Genomic DNA, 20,187 nt, shown 5'->3' with positions numbered 1-20,187 from the left:
AAAAACAATGGGACACACAATATAAGTGTTTGTAGAAAAGGCAGGAGACCTTGTCTGCGTTTACACAGTAATACATTATAATAAATACTGAGTTAAAGTGGGTAAAAGCCAATTAGTATATTTAAAAAATTAAATAAAAAACACTTTTTTTTGTGGGGAAAATTCAATACTGCAAAGTCCAAATCAAATACTACACTGGTAATCAACTTTAATATCTGCAAGTTGCTTCTACCTAATGTTCAATGCTTCTCCTCACCACCACCCCATATAATTTGGACTTTCTACCTCTGACAAATAGCTGCAGTACATTTAACAAGCTGAATCAATATGTATAGGCTGTGGACTTGCTCTCGTGGTTCAGAAATCTCCCATTCAAAATGCTTAGTCTCTTGTAATGGGCAACGCATGTGAGTTACTTGTTGTTGAAAAAGAAATCCTGATCTGCATAATCGCTACCATTATTTGATGTTCTGCGTAAAGTGATGAGCACTGTGTATGTGCAGTCATAATACTCATAAACAGGTAGCAAAAGAGCAGGGCACACACTTAAGGGGTATGTAAATAGCTTTCAGTGACAGGCTTTGCATAAAGGTCCTCACAGAGGTATAGTACAGGAGTCAGCTTTCAATTCAAATTCTCGTGAAATATATTAAAAAGGTGAGGATTCATGACGGAAACATATCTTTTTAATATTATTGAAATAATCCTTTCCACCATCATTTTATTTTACTATCTTTCCCTTTAAATATTGAAAACTTGGTTATTAAAGGGACAGCTGCTGTTATCTTAGTGCCCTGGAGCAACATACTAAGGCCTAGATTTGGAGTTCGGCGGTAAAAGGGCTGTTAACGCTCCGCGGGCTTTTTTCTGGCCGCACCATAAAATTAACTCTGGTATCGAGAGTTCAAACAAATGCTGCGTTAGGCTCCAAAAAAGGAGCGTAGAGCATTTTTACCGCAAATGCAACTCTCGATACCAGAGTTGCTTACGGACGCGGCCAGCCTCAAAAACGTGCTCGTGCACGATTCTCCCATAGGAAACAATGGGGCTGTTTGAGCTGAAAAAAAACCTAACACCTGCAAAAAAGCAGCGTTCAGCTCCTAACGCAGCCCCATTGTTTCCTATGGGGAAACACTTCCTACGTCTGCACCTAACACTCTAACATGTACCCCGAGTCTAAACACCCCTAACCTTACACTTATTAACCCCTAATCTGCTGCCCCCGCTATCGCTGACCCCTGCATATTATTATTAACCCCTAATCTGCCGCTCCGTAAACCGCCGCAACCTACGTTATCCCTATGTACCCCTAATCTGCTGTCCTAACATCGCCGACCCCTATATTATATTTATTAACCCCTAATCTGCCCCCCTCAACGTCGCCGACACCTGCCTACACTTATTAACCCCTAATCTGCCGAGCGGACCTGAGCGCTACTATAATAAAGTTATTAACCCCTAATCCGCCTCACTAACCCTATCATAAATAGTATTAACCCCTAATCTGCCCTCCCTAACATCGCCGACACCTACCTTCAATTATTAACCCCTAATCTTCCGATCGGAGCTCACCGCTATTCTAATAAATGGATTAACCCCTAAAGCTAAGTCTAACCCTAACACTAACACCCCCCTAAGTTAAATATAATTTTTATCTAACGAAATAAATTAACTCTTATTAAATAACTTATTCCTATTTAAAGCTAAATACTTACCTGTAAAATAAACCCTAATATAGCTAGAATATAAATTATAATTATATTATAGCTATTTTAGGATTAATATTTATTTTACAGGCAACTTTGTAATTATTTTAACCAGGTACAATAGCTATTAAATAGTTAAGAACTATTTAATAGTTACCTAGTTAAAATAATAACAAATTTACCTGTAAAATAAATCCTAACCTAAGATATAATTAAACCTAACACTACCCTATCAATAAAATAATTAAATAAACTACCTACAATTACCTACAATTAACCTAACACTACACTATCAATAAATTAATTAAACACAATTGATACAAATAAATACAATTAAATAAACTAGCTAAAGTACAAAAAATAAAAAAGAACTAAGTTACAGAAAATAAAAAAATATTTACAAACATAAGAAAAATATTACAACAATTTTAAACTAATTACACCTACTCTAAGCCCCCTAATAAAATAACAAAGCCCCCCAAAATAAAAAATTCCCTACCCTATTCTAAATTAAAAAAGTTACAAGCTCTTTTACCTTACCAGCCCTGAACAGGGCCCTTTGCGGGGCATGCCCCAAGAAGTTCAGCTCTTTTGCCTGTAAAAAAAAAACATACAATACCCCCCCCCCAACATTGCAACCCACCACCCACATACCCCTAATCTAACCCAAACCCCCCTTAAATAAACCTAACACTAATCCCCTGAAGATCTTCCTACCTTGTCTTCACCATCCAGGTATCACCGATCCGTCCTGGCTCCAAGATCTTCATCCAACCCAAGTGGGGGTTGGCGATCCATAATCCGGTGCTGAAGAGGTCCAGAAGAGGCTCCAAAGTCTTCCTCCTATCCGGCAAGAAGAGGACATCCGGACCGGCAAACATCTTCTCCAAGCGGCATCTTCGATCTTCTTCCATCCGGAGCGAAGCGGCAGGATCCTGAAGACCTCCAGCGCGGAACATCCATCCGGACCGACGACTGAACGACGAATGACTGTTCCTTTAAGGGACGTCATCCAAGATGGCGTCCTTCGAATTCCGATTGGCTGATAGGATTCTATCAGCCAATCGGAATTAAGGTAGGAATTTTCTGATTGGCTGATGGAATCAGCCAATCAGAATCAAGTTCAATCCGATTGGCTGATCCAATCAGCCAATCAGATTGAGCTCGCATTCTATTGGCTGTTCCGATCAGCCAATAGAATGCAAGCTCAATCTGATTGGCTGATTGGATCGGCCAATCGGATTGAACTAGATTCTGATTGGCTGATTCCATCAGCCAATCAGAAAATTCCTACCTTAATTCCGATTGGCTGATAGAATCCTATCAGCCAATCGGAATTCGAGGGACGCCATCTTGGATGACGTCCCTTAAAGGAACAGTCATTCGTCGTTCAGTCGTCGGTCCGGATGGATGTTCCGCGCTGGAGGTCTTCAGGATCCTGCCGCTTCGCTCCGGATGGAAGAAGATCGAAGATGCCGCTTGGAGAAGATGTTTGCCGGTCCGGATGTCCTCTTCTTGCCGGATAGGAGGAAGACTTTGGAGCCTCTTCTGGACCTCTTCAGCACCGGATTATGGATCGCCAACCCCCGCTTGGGTTGGATGAAGATCTTGGAGCCAGGACGGATCGGTGATACCTGGATGGTGAAGACAAGGTAGGAAGATCTTCAGGGGATTAGTGTTAGGTTTATTTAAGGGGGGTTTGGGTTAGATTAGGGGTATGTGGGTGGTGGGTTGTAATGTTGGGGGGGGGTATTGTATGTTTTTTTTTACAGGCAAAAGAGCTGAACTTCTTGGGGCATGCCCCGCAAAGGGCCCTGTTCAGGGCTGGTAAGGTAAAAGAGCTTGTAACTTTTTTAATTTAGAATAGGGTAGGGAATTTTTAATTTTGGGGGGCTTTGTTATTTTATTAGGGGGCTTAGAGTAGGTGTAATTAGTTTAAAATTGTTGTAATATTTTTCTTATGTTTGTAAATATTTTTTTATTTTCTGTAACTTAGTTCTTTTTTATTTTTTGTACTTTAGCTAGTTTATTTAATTGTATTTATTTGTAGGAATTGTGTTTAATTAATTTATTGATAGTGTAGTGTTAGGTTAATTGTAGGTAATTGTAGGTAGTTTATTTAATTATTTTATTGATAGGGTAGTGTTAGGTTTAATTATATCTTAGGTTAGGATTTATTTTACAGGTAAATTTGTTATTATTTTAACTAGGTAACTATTAAATAGTTCTTAACTATTTAATAGCTATTGTACCTGGTTAAAATAATTACAAAGTTGCCTGTAAAATAAATATTAATCCTAAAATAGCTATAATATAATTATAATTTATATTCTAGCTATATTAGGGTTTATTTTACAGGTAAGTATTTAGCTTTAAATAGGAATAAGTTATTTAATAAGAGTTAATTTATTTCGTTAGATGTAAATTATATTTAAGTTAGGGGGGTGTTAGTGTTAGGGTTAGACTTAGCTTTAGGGGTTAATCCATTTATTAGAATAGCGGTGAGCTCCGATCGGAAGATTAGGGGTTAATAATTGAAGGTAGGTGTCGGCGATGTTAGGGAGGGCAGATTAGGGGTTAATACTATTTATGATAGGGTTAGTGAGGCGGATTAGGGGTTAATAACTTTATTATAGTAGCGCTCAGGTCCGCTCGGCAGATTAGGAGTTAATAAGTGTAGGCAGGTGTCGGCGACGTTGTGGGGGGCAGATTAGGGGTTAATAAATATAATATAGGGGTCGGCGGTGTTAGGGGTAGCAGATTAGGGGTACATAGGGATAACGTAGGTGGCGGCGCTTTGCGGTCGGAAGATTAGGGGTTAATTATTTTAAGTAGCTGGCGGCGATGTTGTGGGGGGCAGGTTAGGGGTTAATAAATATAATACAGGGGTCGGCGGGGTTAGGGGCAGCAGATTAGGGGTACATAAATATAACGTAGGTGGCGGTCGGCAGATTAGGGGTTAAAAATTTTAATCGAGTGTCGGCGATGTGGGGGGGCCTCGGTTTAGGGGTACATAGGTAGTTTATGGGTGTTAGTGTACTTTAGGGTACAGTAGTTAAGAGCTTTATAAACCGGCGTTAGCCAGAAAGCTCTTAACTCCTGCTATTTTCAGGCGGCTGGAATATTGTCGTTAGAGCTCTAACGCTCACTTCAGAAACGACTCTAAATACCAGCGTTAGAAAGATCCCATTGAAAAGATAGGCTACGCAAATGGCGTAGGGGGATCTGCGGTATGGAAAAGTCGCGGCTGAAAAGTGAGCGTTAGACCCTTTAATCACTGACTCCAAATACCGGCGGTAGCCTAAAACCAGCGTTAGGAGCCTCTAACGCTGGTTTTGACGGCTACCGCCGAACTCCAAATCTAGGCCTCTGGCTTCTATTTTCAGCCAAAAGTTTCTACGTGCACACATCTGAAGAGACAGCTGAAATGGGAGGGTTAAAGATTTTATTCGGCATCACAGGAGAAGCTTTCAAGAAGTGAAAAAAAGAAATGAAAACACATGCAGCAAGAAAACGAGATTAATAAACAAACAATTACATCTACTAAACAAAGGTAGGTAAACCTATTACTAAAAATTATCTTTCACTGTGCCTTTTGTGAGAACTTTTACTCTGAGCATGCATGCAAAGTACAGTCTAGTCAAAACTAGATAATAAAAAATGCACTTGTAAACAACTTTCCCATTTACTTTTATCATCAACTTTGCTTTGTTCAATTGGTATTCTCTGTTGAAAGCTAAACCTAGGTAGGCTCATATGCTAATTTCTAAACCATTGAACCGCCTCTTATCTCAGTGCATTTTGACAGTTTTTTACAGTTAGACACTGCTAGTTCATGTGTGTCATATAGATAGCATTGTGCTAACTCCTGTGTAGGTATTTATGAGTCAGTGCTGATTGGCTAAAATACAAGTCTGTCAAAAGAACTGAAATAAGGGGGCAGTCTACAGAGGATTAGATACAAGGTAATCACAGAGGTAAAAAGTATATTAATATAACTGAGATAAGGGGCAGTCTGCAGAGGCTTAGATACAAGGTAATCACAGAGGTAAAAAGTATATTAAAGGGACAGTAAACCTTAAAAATAATGTTATATAATTCTGCACATAGTGCAGAATTATATAACATTATTTAAGTGCTATAGTTCTAATAGCCTTTTTTCTCTTTAAATATGTAAAAATTACGGCGCTTTTACAGACCCGCTCTCTGCTCTCTGCTGAGCGGGTCTGTAATATTTAGTCAGCGCATCGGGCCAGCTGTATAGTCACAGCCCGGCCCGACCGCGCCATAAGACTAGTCACAGCCCGCGGTCGGGCCGGGCTGTGACTATACAGCTGGCCCGATGCGCTGACTAAAAAAAACAGGCCCGCTCAGCAGAGAGCAGAGAGCGGGTCTGTAAAAGCGCCGTAATTTTTACATATTTAAAGAGAAAAAAGGCTATTAGAGCTATAGCACTTAAGTAATGTTATATAATTCTGCACTATGTGCAGAATTATATAACATTATTTTTAAGGTTTACTGTCCCTTTAATATAACTGTGTTGGTTGTGCAAAACTGGGGAATGGGTAATAAAGGGATTATCGATCTTTTAAAACAATACAAATTCTGATGTAGTTTGTCCCTTTAAGTACACAAAAAACAGAGTACATGTGAAGCATACTTAAGTATACTGCATGTGCTCAGAGCTGGTATTGCATGGGAAATGACTCAGCATGTGTCATGTACACAACCTCTGGCTCTCTTCGCAGATACACTTTTTAAAATTAGTTTTTATGCTCCTATTAGGAAAGTTAAATTTAAACAGTGATATATTTTTTCTAGAGCATTTTTGCTAATGCATGTGTATTGGAAAAATTATTCTATTCCAAATAGAAATGCAATGATGCACATTTTGCTGGAATGTCCCTTTAAGATGGATAACTTGTATTTTAAATTCTGACTCTAAAGCTAAATAATACATAGTTTTATAGCAAGGCATTGTATATTTGTTGTGTTCTGGAATAAATTAAAGTTCATGTGTCACCCATACTACTAGCTTTTAGCTACAGTTTACATTAGACTGTGTTTAGAATATAATATTGTGTGCAGTGTGGTCTTACCACCACAGAGGGTGCTGCGGCATTTGACTGCACTCACTGTCTCACTACCATGAACTTTCTGTGTGCTCTGTGCTGCAGACAAGTGAAGCCATGTGCACTCAGGTAAGATCAACCATTAGATTAAATATATATAAAAAAAAGTATATCACTAGCTGCACACACACATGTTGTGTATGATTTGTTTAGCAGCATTAGTAAGCCACCTGCTACTGCATTACACAGAACATACAAACACAACTATCTCACTAGCTCTGCACACATGTGTAACATATAATTATACACTAATGATTTGCTTAGCAGCATTAGTAAGTCACCAGCTATACTGCATTACACAGAACATACAAACACAACTATCTCACTAGCACTACACACATGTGTAACATATAATTATACACTAATGATTTGTTTAGCAGCATTAGTAAGCCACCTGCTACTGCATTACACAGAACATACAAACACAACTATCTCACTAGCTCTGCACACATGTGTAACATATAATTATACACTAATGATTTGTTTAGCAGCATTAGTAAGCCACCTGCTACTGCATTACACAGAACATACAAACACAACTATCTCACTAGCACTACACACATGTGTAACATATAATTATACACTAATGATTTGTTTAGCAGCATTAGTAAGCCACCTGCTACTTCATTATACAGAACATACAAACACAACTATCTCACTAGCTCTGCACACATGTGTAACATATAATTATACACTAATGATTTGTTTAGCAGCATTAGTAAGTCACCTGCTACTGCATTACACAGAACATACTTACAAACACAACTATCTCACTAGCTCTGCACACATGTGTAACATATAATTATACACTAATGATTTGTTTAGCAGCATTAGTAAGCCACCTACTACTGCATTACACAGAACATACAAACACAACTATCTCACTAGCTCTGCACACATGTGTAACATATAATTATACACTAATGATTTGTTTAGCAGCATTAGTAAGCCACCTGCAACTGCATTACACAGAACATACAAATACAACTATCTCACTAGCTCTGCACACATGTGTAACATATAATTATACACTAATGATTTGTTTAGCAGCATTAGTAAGCCACCTGCTACTGCATTACACAGAACATACTTACAAACACAACTATCTCACTAGCTGCACACATGTGCAACATATAATAATTATACACTAATGATTTGTTTAGCAGCATTAGTAAGTCACCTGCTACTGCATTACACAGAACATACTTACAAACACAACTATCTCACTAGCTCTGCACACATGTGTAACATATAATTATACACTAATGATTTGTTTAGCAGCATTAGTAAGCCACCTGCTACTGCATTATACAGAACATACTTACAAACACAACTATCTCACTAGCTCTGCACACATGTGTAACATATAATTATACACTAATGATTTGTTTAGCAGCATTAGTAAGCCACCTGCTACTGCATTACACAGAACATACAAACACAACTATCTCACTAGCTCTGCACACATGTGTAACATATAATTATACACTAATGATTTGCTTAGCAGCATTAGTAAGCCACCTACTACTGCATTACACAGAACATACAAACACAACTATCTCACTAGCTCTGCACACATGTGTAACATATAATTATACACTAATGATTTGTTTAGCAGCATTAGTAAGCCACCTGCTACTGCATTACACAGAACATACAAATACAACTATCTCACTAGCTCTGCACACATGTGTAACATATAATTATACACTAATGATTTGTTTAGCAGCATTAGTAAGCCACCTGCTACTGCATTACACAGAACATACTTACAAACACAACTATCTCACTAGCTGCACACATGTGTAACATATAATAATTATACACTAATGATTTGTTTAGCAGCATTAGTAAGCCACCTTCTACTGCATTACACAGAACATACTTACAAACACAACTATCTCACTAGCGCTGCACACATGTGTAACATATAATTATACACTAATGATTTGCTTAGCAGCATTAGTAAGTCACCAGCTATACTGCATTACACAGAACATACAAACACAACTAGATTTAAATGTTAAAGGGATAATCCAAATACAATTGAAATGTGCATCTTTATTTTTCTGTTTGAAAACGAGCATTTTTGTAATTAGAAAACTTTTTTAGTAAAATCTATCACTGTTTTATATGAGAGATGTTACTGTAAGTGTATGAAATATACAGACATTAGCAAACAAACTGCATCTGCTTGTGACTTTCTGATATAATTGTGTAGCAGTACTAGAAGCTGTATTTCCTAATCTGCCGCCCCCAATGTTGCTGCCACCTACCTACACTTATTAACCCCTAACCTGCTGCCCCCAATGTCACCACCACCTACATAAATTTAATAACCCCTAATCTGCCGCCACCTACATAAATGTATTAACCCCTAATCTGCCACCCCCAATGTCACCACCACTATACTAAAGTTATTAACCCCTAAACCTCTGGCCTCCCACATCACGAATACTAAATAAATATATTAACTCCTAAACCTAAGTCTAACCCTAACACCCCTAACTTTAATATAATTAAAATAAATCTAAATAAAAATTACTATCATATACTAAATATTGCACAAAAAACCTTTTAAAGGTTCAAAAGATATGAGATCTTGGGTGCTAGAAAAAAAAGGCAGGCAAATGGCTTTGACATTGAGACACATACATTGCTAAATTGTATACATATATATTATTGTATTTATATGTGTATATATGTGTTTACAGTCATATATACACATAGAAAAACATTAAAGTGACAGGCCTCGAATTTCCTGCAAGGCTATTGGCTAAGAGGTGGAAACGTCACCTCAGTCAAATACCGTTCTTCCGTAGGCTGCCTTAGCAGCTCAGTGCGGCAAAGGCTGCAAACAAAAAAAGGAGCTTTCAGCATGAAGTATTTTATACGTCATGAATGAAACTCCCCTTTATTTGTTCCAATGGTAAATCCTAGCGTTTCACAAACGCTAGGATTTACCATCACTTTAATATATATGTACACACATATAGACATATATGCTTTAAAGGGGCATAACACACATTGAGATCACAATATAAAATGTTTAGTTATGCAACTTTGCAATATACTTTTTATTTTGCACCATTTACTGTAATTTAAAGGGGCATGAAACCCAAGGTTTTTCTGTCTTTCATGATTCAGTATAGAGCATGAGATTTTAACCCTTTGAGTGCTAAGCACTTTTCCACCTTGGTGCTAAGCTTTTTTAGTTGTTTTTTTTTTGTTTTATATTTTTTTTAAAATATATTTATTTTTTTACTTTTTTTTTCAGATCCCCAAGACTTACACTGTTGGAAATGTTAGACAATTATCTTTCCAACAGTGGGTCTTGGGGGTCTGTAGCTGCTTAGATGCCTGAGATACAGGCTTCTAAGCAGCATGCCCTCTGCTTCGATATTTAACATTGTTAATGTTAAATAAAGTTGCACGGTGACGTCATCAAGTCATTGCGCGTGACATCACCGTGCATAACGTGAAGCCCCGGTGATGCCTGTCACTATGCATGCCCAATCGCCGGGGTAGGAGCGGGTGGGAGCCCCCAGATCTCCCTCAAGGTGGGAGAGTGCTAGCGACGGCTCTGAGCCATCGTTAGCACCAGAGTGGGAAACCCTGTGACAGCTCAGAGCCGTTGTTAGCACTCAAGGGGTTAAACAATTTCTCTTTTTCATGACACGATGAGTCCACGGATCATCTTAATTACTAATGGGATATTCACCTCCTGGTCAGCAGGAGGCGGCAAAGAGCACCACAGCAAAGCTGTTAAATAGCTCCTCCCTTCCCTCCCACTCCAGTCATTCTCTTTGCCTACGTTAGTGCTAGGAAGTGGTAAAGTGAGTTGTTAGATAAAATTCTTCAATCAAGAGTTTATTATTTTTAAAGTAGTGCAAGATTGTGCTGCTTTGTCCTAGAGTATAGCCGTAGTCCATATCAGTCTCTTCAGTAGAGCAGTGGTGGCTTTAGAGCAATGCGAACTTGTAGGACATAATTCTCACTGCGCCTCCCATGTAATTTACTCAGACTTTTATTTCTCCACAGGTCGATGTGAGGATAGGACCTCTCAAGCCTGTGAGCTGCCTTGCTGTCAGGCAGATACGAGATAAGTGCTGCTTTTTTATTCTAGGGCCAAGGAAACAAAGCATCTCAGAGATAAAGGTGTGAACATTTATTGGAAAAATGAACATATAAGGCTCATACAGGAAGGGGCGCTTTATGTTTGGGGACTACAGACTCTCCTAGACTGGAGAGGATTTTAGACAGCCATATCTGCAGGCACTGGGGCTGGGAGTAAAGCTTTTTCATTTGCTCTGATGGTTTGTGTCTCCTGAGATGAGGTGCATATAGTAACGCCCACGATGGGCATCAGTTCAGTAGCGTGTCACTAGAAACGCATGGTTTCCAGTAAAGCAGGCGTTTCTAGCATTATCCGTTAGCACTATTCTTATTGCTGAGGTCCGGATCATTCCTGCACCACAAGAAAAGGGACATTGACTCCTGTTTAGCAGTCAGGTAGGCACCTCAGCAGGGTTACTGAGGTGTAAAGGTGTCTGTAGTGTTCAAATTGTGATATTTTCATAATTGACATAGTTGGGTAAAAAAGTTACCTGTTTAAATTTAAAGACACAGTAACGTTTTTTTCATAACGAAAATTTTAATTAATTTTTTATTTATTAATTTACTCATTGTGAACAGTATGGACCAAGGAGACTTGCAAGATGTCACTTGCTCCTTGTGTTTTGATGCAAATGTGGAACCACCTATCCCTTTCTGTCCCTCATGTATTGAGAGGACTTTAAATTATAGGGAAAATATTTTTTCTGAGCAAAATGTTTCTAAAACCGATACTGTCCCAAGAGTCTTATGACGAGGTTCAAAATATGCCGCAGCTTTCTCCCCAAGCGTCCCAAATTTTACCGCCCTCACAAGCAGTGCCCTGTACTTCTGCTCTAGCTCCCGCTGGAGTTACCTTAAAAGACATAGCTTCTCTCATGATGCGTTGTCTGCTTTTTCAATGTTGCAGGGAAAGCGTAAAAAGGAAAATCAGACATTTAGTAAGCGAGGTTTCTGATGCAATTGTTGCAATTTTGGAGGTGCCCTCCCAGAATACTGAGGATGAGGATACCGCTGTAGCATCTGAAGGAGAAATTTCAGATTCAGAAAGTGTAATTCCTCTGGCTGATTCTGAGGTTGTATCTTTTAGGTTTAAGCTAGAACACCTCCGTCTGTTACTTAGGGAGGTTTTAGTTACTTTGGAGGACAGTGACTCCACGGTAGTGGTTGTTCCTAAGAAGTCTAGTTAGCTGAACAAATATTTCGAGGTTGCTTCCTCGACAGACGTGTTTCCGGTCCCTGACCGAGCTTATGAAATAATTGCTAAGGAATGGGAGAGACCGGGCATACCTTTTTCTACCTCTCCTGTTTTTAAGAAGATGTTTCCCATAGCCGACTCTAACAACGAGGCTTGGCAAACAGTGCCTACGGTGGAAGGGGCCATTTCTACCTTAGCTAAGAGAACTACTATTCCCATAGAGGATAGTTGTACCTTCAAAGATCCTATGGACAAAAAGTTAGAGGGTTTACTCACACTGTACACAAGGGCCTGCAATGACAACCAGCTGTGTGTATTGCTACCGTCACTAGTGCGGCGGTGTATTGGTTTGATGCACTGTCTGAGGCTCTCAGGACAGAAACTTCTTTGTATGAGATCCAGGATAGAATAAAGGCTCTTAAATGCCAAGCTCCCGAGATACGGGTCGAGGTCCAGGGACCCCCAGGCGGAGCTGATAGATGCTCTGGTAGTCCCTTGGACCTTCAGTCTAGCATAACTATTTCCTCCGTTTGCTTTTCTTCCTCAGGTCATTGCTCTAATCAAACAGGAGAGGGCATTGGTGATCCTCATAACTCCAGCTTGGCCTCGCAGGATTTGGTATGCAGATCTGGTGGAGTAGGCATCTCTGCCACCTTGGAGACTTCTGTTCTAATTCAGGGGCAATTTCTTCACCCAAATCTAGTTTCTCTGAAGCTGACTGCTTGGAGATTGAACGCTAAATTTTATCCAAGCGGGGGTTTTCTGACTCGGTCATAGAGACCATGATTCAGACTCGTAAGCCTGTAACTAGAAAGATTTACCATAAGATTTGGCGTAAATATCTCTATTGGTGTGAATCCAAGGGCTAATCATGGTTGGTGTTTCCTTTCTATCCTTAACTTCAGTCGAATGACTGGAGTGGGAGGGAAGGGAGGAGCTATTTAACAGCTCTGCTGTGGTGCTCTTTGCCGCCTCCTGCTGACCAGGAGGTGAATATCCCATTAGTAATTAAGATGATCCGTGGTCTCATTGTGTCAAAAAAGAAATACATTTATCAGGTAAGCATAAATTTTCTTTCCAATTTACTTCTATTATCTAATTTGTTTTGTTCTCTTGGTATTCTTTATAGAAAAGGATACCTAAGTATGTTCAGTAGCTGCTGATTGGTGGCTGCACATGTATACTTCACGTTATTGGCTCACCCAATGAATTTAATAGCTCCCAGTAGTGCATTGCTGCTTCTTCAAAAAAGGATATCAAGAGAATTAAGCAAACTAATAATAGATGTAAAGTGGAAAGTTGTTTAAAATTGTATGCTCTGTTTCAGGGTTCTTCAAACTTTTCCCCCCAAGACCCAGTGCCATGATACCACATACCTTTTAGGACCCAATTTTTATACTTGGTCTTGAAATAATTTTGTAAGAAATAAATAACATGATAGCTGCAATTTTTGGCAAAGAAACTAAAATATGTGCATGCTTTATTCCTGATTATAGTCAAATATGAAAGCGTTGTAAAACGTAATAACACACACACGCTCTCATACAACACACACCCCACACACTCTCATACAACACACATTTTCATGTAACACACATACCACACACTCTCATACAACACACACACTTTCATATAACACACATACCACACACACTCTCATACAACACACACACTTTCATATAACACACACTCACCCCATACACTCTTACAACACACACATACACACACACTTTCATAATACACGCATACCACACACACACCACACACTCTCATACAACACACATTTTCATGTAACACACATACCACACACACTCTCATACAACACACACTTTCATGAAACACACATACCACACACACTCTCATACAACACACACTCTCATATAACACACATACCACATACACTATCATACAACACACACACTTTCATATAATACACACTCACCCCATACACTCTTACAACACACACATACACACACACTTTCATAACACACGCATACCACACACATACCACACACTCTCTCATATAACACACACACTAATACAACACACACACACTCATACACAACATATGCACAGCACACACACAATCTCATACAATACACCAAACACACTCCTACAACACACACACAAGTCGGGACCCAGTACACGTGGTGTTGTGACCCAGTAATGGGTCCCGACCCATGGTTTGAAGAATCCTGCTCTATTTTAATTATGAAAGAAAAATTATGGGTTTCATGTCCCTTTAAAGGGAAAATCTATTCGAAATTAAACTTTCATGATTCAGATAGGGCATGCAATTTTAAACAACTTTCCAATTTACTTCTATTATCTAATTTGCTCAATTCTTTAGATATCCTTTGTTGAAGAAATAGCAATGCACATGTGTTAGCAAATCACACAAGGCCTCTATGTGCAGCTACCAATCAGCAGCTACTGAGCATATCTAGATATGCTTTTCAGCAAGTGATATCAAGAAAATGAAGCAAATTAGGTAAAAGAAGTCAATTCGAAAGTGGTTTAAAATGACATGCTCTTTCTAAATAATGAAAGAAAAAAATTGGGTTTCATGTCCCTTTAACTCTGAATAATATGGGTTTTTACTATGCTGAAAATTGGTAATGCAGGCTTCAGACCTCAAATGATTAACAATAGTCTGTATATCTTTCTAATTGGCTTTAGCATGGACTTTGTGCTAACATAAAACAAGGAAAGGCATACTGACAGTATGATGTGACTTTGTGATAACATACATAAAACGAGGAAAAGCCTACTGACAGTATGATGTGACTAGAGTGACTGTCACATGAAGTACATCAGGATTAGCTCCTCCAAATAAGGAAAATGGTGGTGAAATTTGGCCACTGGAAAACTTTTGCATAGACCATTACATTACAGGCAAAGCGGGCAAAATAATGAAAGTATAATGCAAAGTTGTTTTATTATTTATAATTAAATAATTAATGTTATAATCACAAAGTGTATCATGCCCATATAACAGGGGACAGACTATTGCTGAACAGACTTTATCTAATTATTTTGCATATCTAACTTTATACTCATTTATTTGATGTTGTTTTCTATTACAGAAACATGTCAAAGGGTCTATAAAGACATTACTGACCATGAAATGAGAAGACGCCTAGGGGATTGCCAATCCCACACAAGAATTGTTTGTGGTCACAGGTAAGCAGTTATGTTTTTTCTTGTTTAAATCACCCCACTGAGTCATTTCTTTTTAAATTGTTTTTTGTTTGTTTATACAACATGCTTATATGGATGTGATACAGCAGGGGAGTGTTTGTTTCTGTTTATACAACATGCTTATATGGATGTGATACAGCAGGGGAGTGTTTGTTTCTGTTTATACAACATGCTTATATGGATGTGATACAGTAGGGGAGTGTTTGTTTCTGTTTATACAACATGCTTATATGGATGTGATACAGCAGGGGAGTGTTGTTTCTGTTTATACAACATGCTTATATGGATGTGATACAGCAGGGGAGTGTTTGTTTCTGTTTATACAACATGCTTATATGGATGTGATACAGCAGGGGAGTGTTTGTTTCTGTTTATACAACATGCTTATATGGATGTGATACAGCAGGGGAGTGTTTGTTTCTGTTTATACAACATGCTTATATGGATGTGATACAGCAGGGGAGTGTTTGTTTCTGTTTATACAACATGCTTATATGGATTTGATACAGCAGGGGAGTGTTTTACTCACTTCCCTGATCCTCCCATGATCATAAATAGAGCAGCCATGTTGGAGTTTTCTCTGTGCTTGGATTGAGCTGACCCTTTGAAAGGAATGTTCCATTTTGATAGTGGTGCTTCTTTGTGACAGGATTTTTATTGCACTATCAACTAATATCAATTAAAATGTTAATGAATTTTGTCTAAAAAGAAACATTCTTCAAACAAAGGAATGCTCCTGTCACTGGAACAATAAATGAAACTCCCTTTACAATTTTCAGTGCTTCAGCAACATGCAACTTAAGATAAAACAATATATATTTCTTTAAAAGGGCATATTAGTAAAAAAATACATGCTCTAATTTGTTTTAATTCATTTTAAGACCACCAACCCTGCACTAACCCACAAAGGGGTTAAACACACAGTAGAAGTACCGCTTTGAACCACAGAGCACTGCTGATCCTGAGCGGAAGTGCTGCTGATCCAATCATGAGCGCTAGTCATGTAACTAGTATTTCTGATTAGATAAGCAGCAGTTGGCAGTTTTTGCTCTTGACCAGCAGTGCTCTGTAGGTACCAATCAGTACTTCCATTGTGTGTTTAAAGCCTTTGTGTGGGTTAATCTCACAGTAGTGCAGGGTAAATAGTCTTAAATTTACATTAAAGGATGTCATTTTTTAATAAACTGTGTGTGTATGTATATATATATATATATATATATATATATAGTTTTCCACCAAAATTTCAAAATTTGCGCACAGAGAGTCCCCACATAAGATTCAAAAAGCCAATCCTGAGTAATAAATTGAAACAGTACCTTACATCTGCTGAAAGTTCATCTCCCGGAGTGTGAGGGATGTATTGCGGTATAGGAGACCTGCAGCTGGCAGCTGCAGCGCCCAGAGCGTGTCTGATTAGCTCCAACAAAAGATAGATAGAAAAATCCAAGGTAGGTGGGCGCCGATAGCGCAAATAAGTGCTCCAATGATGTAGATAAAAAAAGTATATTTATTTAAACTTCTTTAAATAAATATACTTTTTTAATCTACATCATTGGAGCACTTATTTGCGCTATCGGCGCCCACCTACCTTGGATTTTTATATATATATATATATATATATATATATATATATATATATATATATACTTTCATTATTTATTTTGTCCCCTTTTCCTGTAATTCTATTCTGAAGTTGTGAGCTTTTCAGCTCCTGTTAGAAATGGAAGTGCAGAACACTGTTATATTCCACACAGCCATTGGCTGCACACTCTAGTGACAAATTTATAACTGTCCCTAATTGGCCACAGCAGATAATGTAACCTAAGTTACAGCATGGCAGCTCCCATTGTTTTATAGACACTAAAACTTTACACGTAGTTTGTTAATGTTTAAACACCAAATAAAACTTTCAAAAATACATCTACATGTTATTCACAGATTAACCTTTTCTTTCAATGCTTCATTCTATCTAGCATTTATTTAGGGCTAGATTACAAGTGGAGCGCTAATTTATTGAGCGCCCGCAAGTGGGCAAATGTGCCCTTTTGCAGGCACGCAATAAATAACCAGCCATTAGAAGTGTCTGGTTATTGCTACTATATGCTTGTGGTAGCAACTAGCGCTTATAAAATTAACCAGAGATTAGATCTCTGGTCAATTTTATAAATATGCCCCAAATGCCCCCAAAATACAGTGTAGTGTATTTTATAAAAAAAAAATACAAATTGTATTATTTTTATGTTTTAATAAAATAATTGCGCTAGGTAGTATTTTGGGGGTAAAGTTGGTCGGAGTTGGGTGTTATATTTGCTGCATCGCTGAGCTACTTACCCCCTTCGCTGCACTTAGATTCTGAGATTGCGTAATTTTACACTTGAGTTGTAATACCAGCTAATATTAGCGGGCGCTGGTATTACTCAATGGAGCACTAATATTGCTTGCATGCAAGCAATATTTAGCACTTCACTTGAAATCTGGCTCTTAGTGTTTAATGTCCCTTTAAATAAGCAAGCACCTCACACAGCATGGGAGTATCACAGAAGTAAATAGAATACTGTCTTACTAAATGCTATCTGCTATATCATTTTCTTTTGGGAAGGGAAGTGGGGATATGAAGATTTAGAATATGACACATCTAGATAGCATATTACTTTATATTTTGTAAAAGGAAAAAAACACAATTGAAAAGGAAATAAACTGCACATTGTGACTTTCCCTCTTTTATCTCCAAAAGTCTAGGAACACAACCAAAAATTTAAATTACAACGTAGGGTATCAAATAGTGCACATTGATTTCTAGAGAAGTAAAATATAAATATCTTAAGGAAAAAAAGTCTCAATATAGTAACCCTTTAACGACTGAGATGTACCATGTATGTTGCCGCTCATTGAGGGTTTTATTTTTTTAAATAGCACGTGTCCCGCCACGAGTGGCGGTACTGCGCTATTATACCCTCCCTTCTTGTCGTAAATAGCGTTGCCTCAACACTGGTGGCGAGACCGTGCATTTAATAGCACTTCCCTATTCAAAGACGAGTGATGTACAGGGTACGTTGCTAGTGTTTAAGGGGTTAAAGTATAGGTTCTAAGCATCCCATTGGCAGGTAGTGATCTGTTTAATTAGGAAGGAACGTGGCCAAATATGTTAATATCTAGATGGAAATTGCATTGACATGAGAATTTATGGAAGTTAAAAATACAATTCTTTTTTAGTATTCATCACAACCTTGAAGTTGAAATAAAGGCGTGTTATTTTTTTTGTCAGATTTACTTTTTTAGTTCTACAAATTAAAGTTCTGCTGTAGACTAAGCAATTAGCACAGAATGCCCATGTTTATGTAATATTTGTTTTTATTTTTACAGGCCGGTGCCAAATTCAAGATCATAGAACAGATACAGATGGACATCATATTATATTTTTGTTGTTATTTCAACATTATTGTGCATCTGCATTATACTTGTACCCTAGGCCTATACTATAAGTTATTCTCTGGTTTATTACAATGTCATATTTAAAATGTTTTAATACCTGGAAAATTTGAAGCCTAATAAAAGTTTAAATTACTTTTGTAAGAGTCAATGCTGTTGTTTTTATGGAGTCATTTCTAAAGGATTTTTTGGTGAATATTTTTATCTTCATACAGTATTGAGGTTAACAGATCATATTTACCAGACAGGCAAATGCTAATTTTATTAAAATCAGTAAAAGTATGAAATCAATAAAAAATAAATATGATTTTCCTAGTTTAACTTCTGGTAACAATTGCAGTTAGTTATATACAATAATTATTTTTTTATATATGCACAGATATGGAGATATCTGTAAAACAAATATTCATAAAGAAAATAATCAATTAAAATGACGGCCAAAAAAGACTGAAAGGGAGATAAGAACATGAAACATAATAACGATGGGCAGAACTGAAGACTGATTTATAAGTGGAATGCCTTAAAGGGGTGTGCTGTAAAAAGGGGCCATACTGTACCTGAGATAATGATATTAGTGTTATAATATAACTCTAATATAAGAATACATCAAGTATTCAACTTAAAAGGATACTAAACCCATTGTTTTGCTTTTATGATTCAGATAGAGCATGCTATTTTCTAATGTACTCCTATTATCATTTTTTTCTTCGTTCTCTTGCTATCTTTATTTGAAAAAGCAGAAATGTAAGATTAGGAGCTGGCCCATTTTTGTTTTAGCACCTGGGTAGCGCTTACATATTGGTAGCTACATTTAGCCACCAATCAGCAAGCGATACCCTTGCGCTGAACCAAAAATGGTCTCTTGAACTTACTTTCCTGCTTTTTCGAATAAAAATAGGAAGAAAACGGAAAAAATTGATAATAGGAGTAAGCTAGAAAATTGCTTAAAATTACATGCTTTGTCTGAATCATGAAAGAAAAAATGTGGGTTTAGTGTCCCTTTAATATATTACCGGTCACAATATTAGTTTTATATATGAATATATATTACCTCAGATAATGCATGGATACAACTTTAAGATCAATTAAATTCATACAAACAACTTACATAGATAAACTTTTGCAGGAAAAAAACATTTTATTATTAATTTGTAAATATGATTGACGTAAATAATAGTAAATTTGTAGTGCCCTTGTGGCAGACACTGCTCTTAATTGTGATATATGTGCCAGATATATGTTAAAGATTTGCAGTTGACTTGCTAGAGATTTGTAACAGACTTGTAGAGCTTTTGCAGTAGACTTGAATGGCTCTTGCTGTTAAATTGTGAGAAATTTGCTGCAGATTTGAAGGGCTATTGCTGTTGACTTGTCAGAAATTTGCAGCAGACTTGCAAAGCTCTTGCTA

The 20,187-nt window shown here is 37.7% G+C and overlaps 1 long non-coding RNA gene across 1 annotated transcript; it reads left to right on the top strand.

Annotated features, from left to right (window-relative positions):
* Positions 1-6,881: 6,881 nt before the first annotated feature.
* On the top strand, positions 6,882-18,783 carry LOC128665047 (uncharacterized). Its single transcript, XR_008402979.1, has 3 exons — positions 6,882-6,907; positions 15,236-15,332; positions 18,714-18,783. It is a non-coding gene; the product is annotated as an uncharacterized LOC128665047 (long non-coding RNA).
* Positions 18,784-20,187: the final 1,404 nt, after the last annotated feature.

Source organism: Bombina bombina, chromosome 6 (assembly GCF_027579735.1).
Source record: "Bombina bombina isolate aBomBom1 chromosome 6, aBomBom1.pri, whole genome shotgun sequence".
Classification (NCBI taxonomy): domain Eukaryota; kingdom Metazoa; phylum Chordata; class Amphibia; order Anura; family Bombinatoridae; genus Bombina; species Bombina bombina.
The sequence above is the reverse complement of the archived record's forward strand: the minus strand, read 5'-3'. Positions and strand labels throughout refer to the sequence as shown.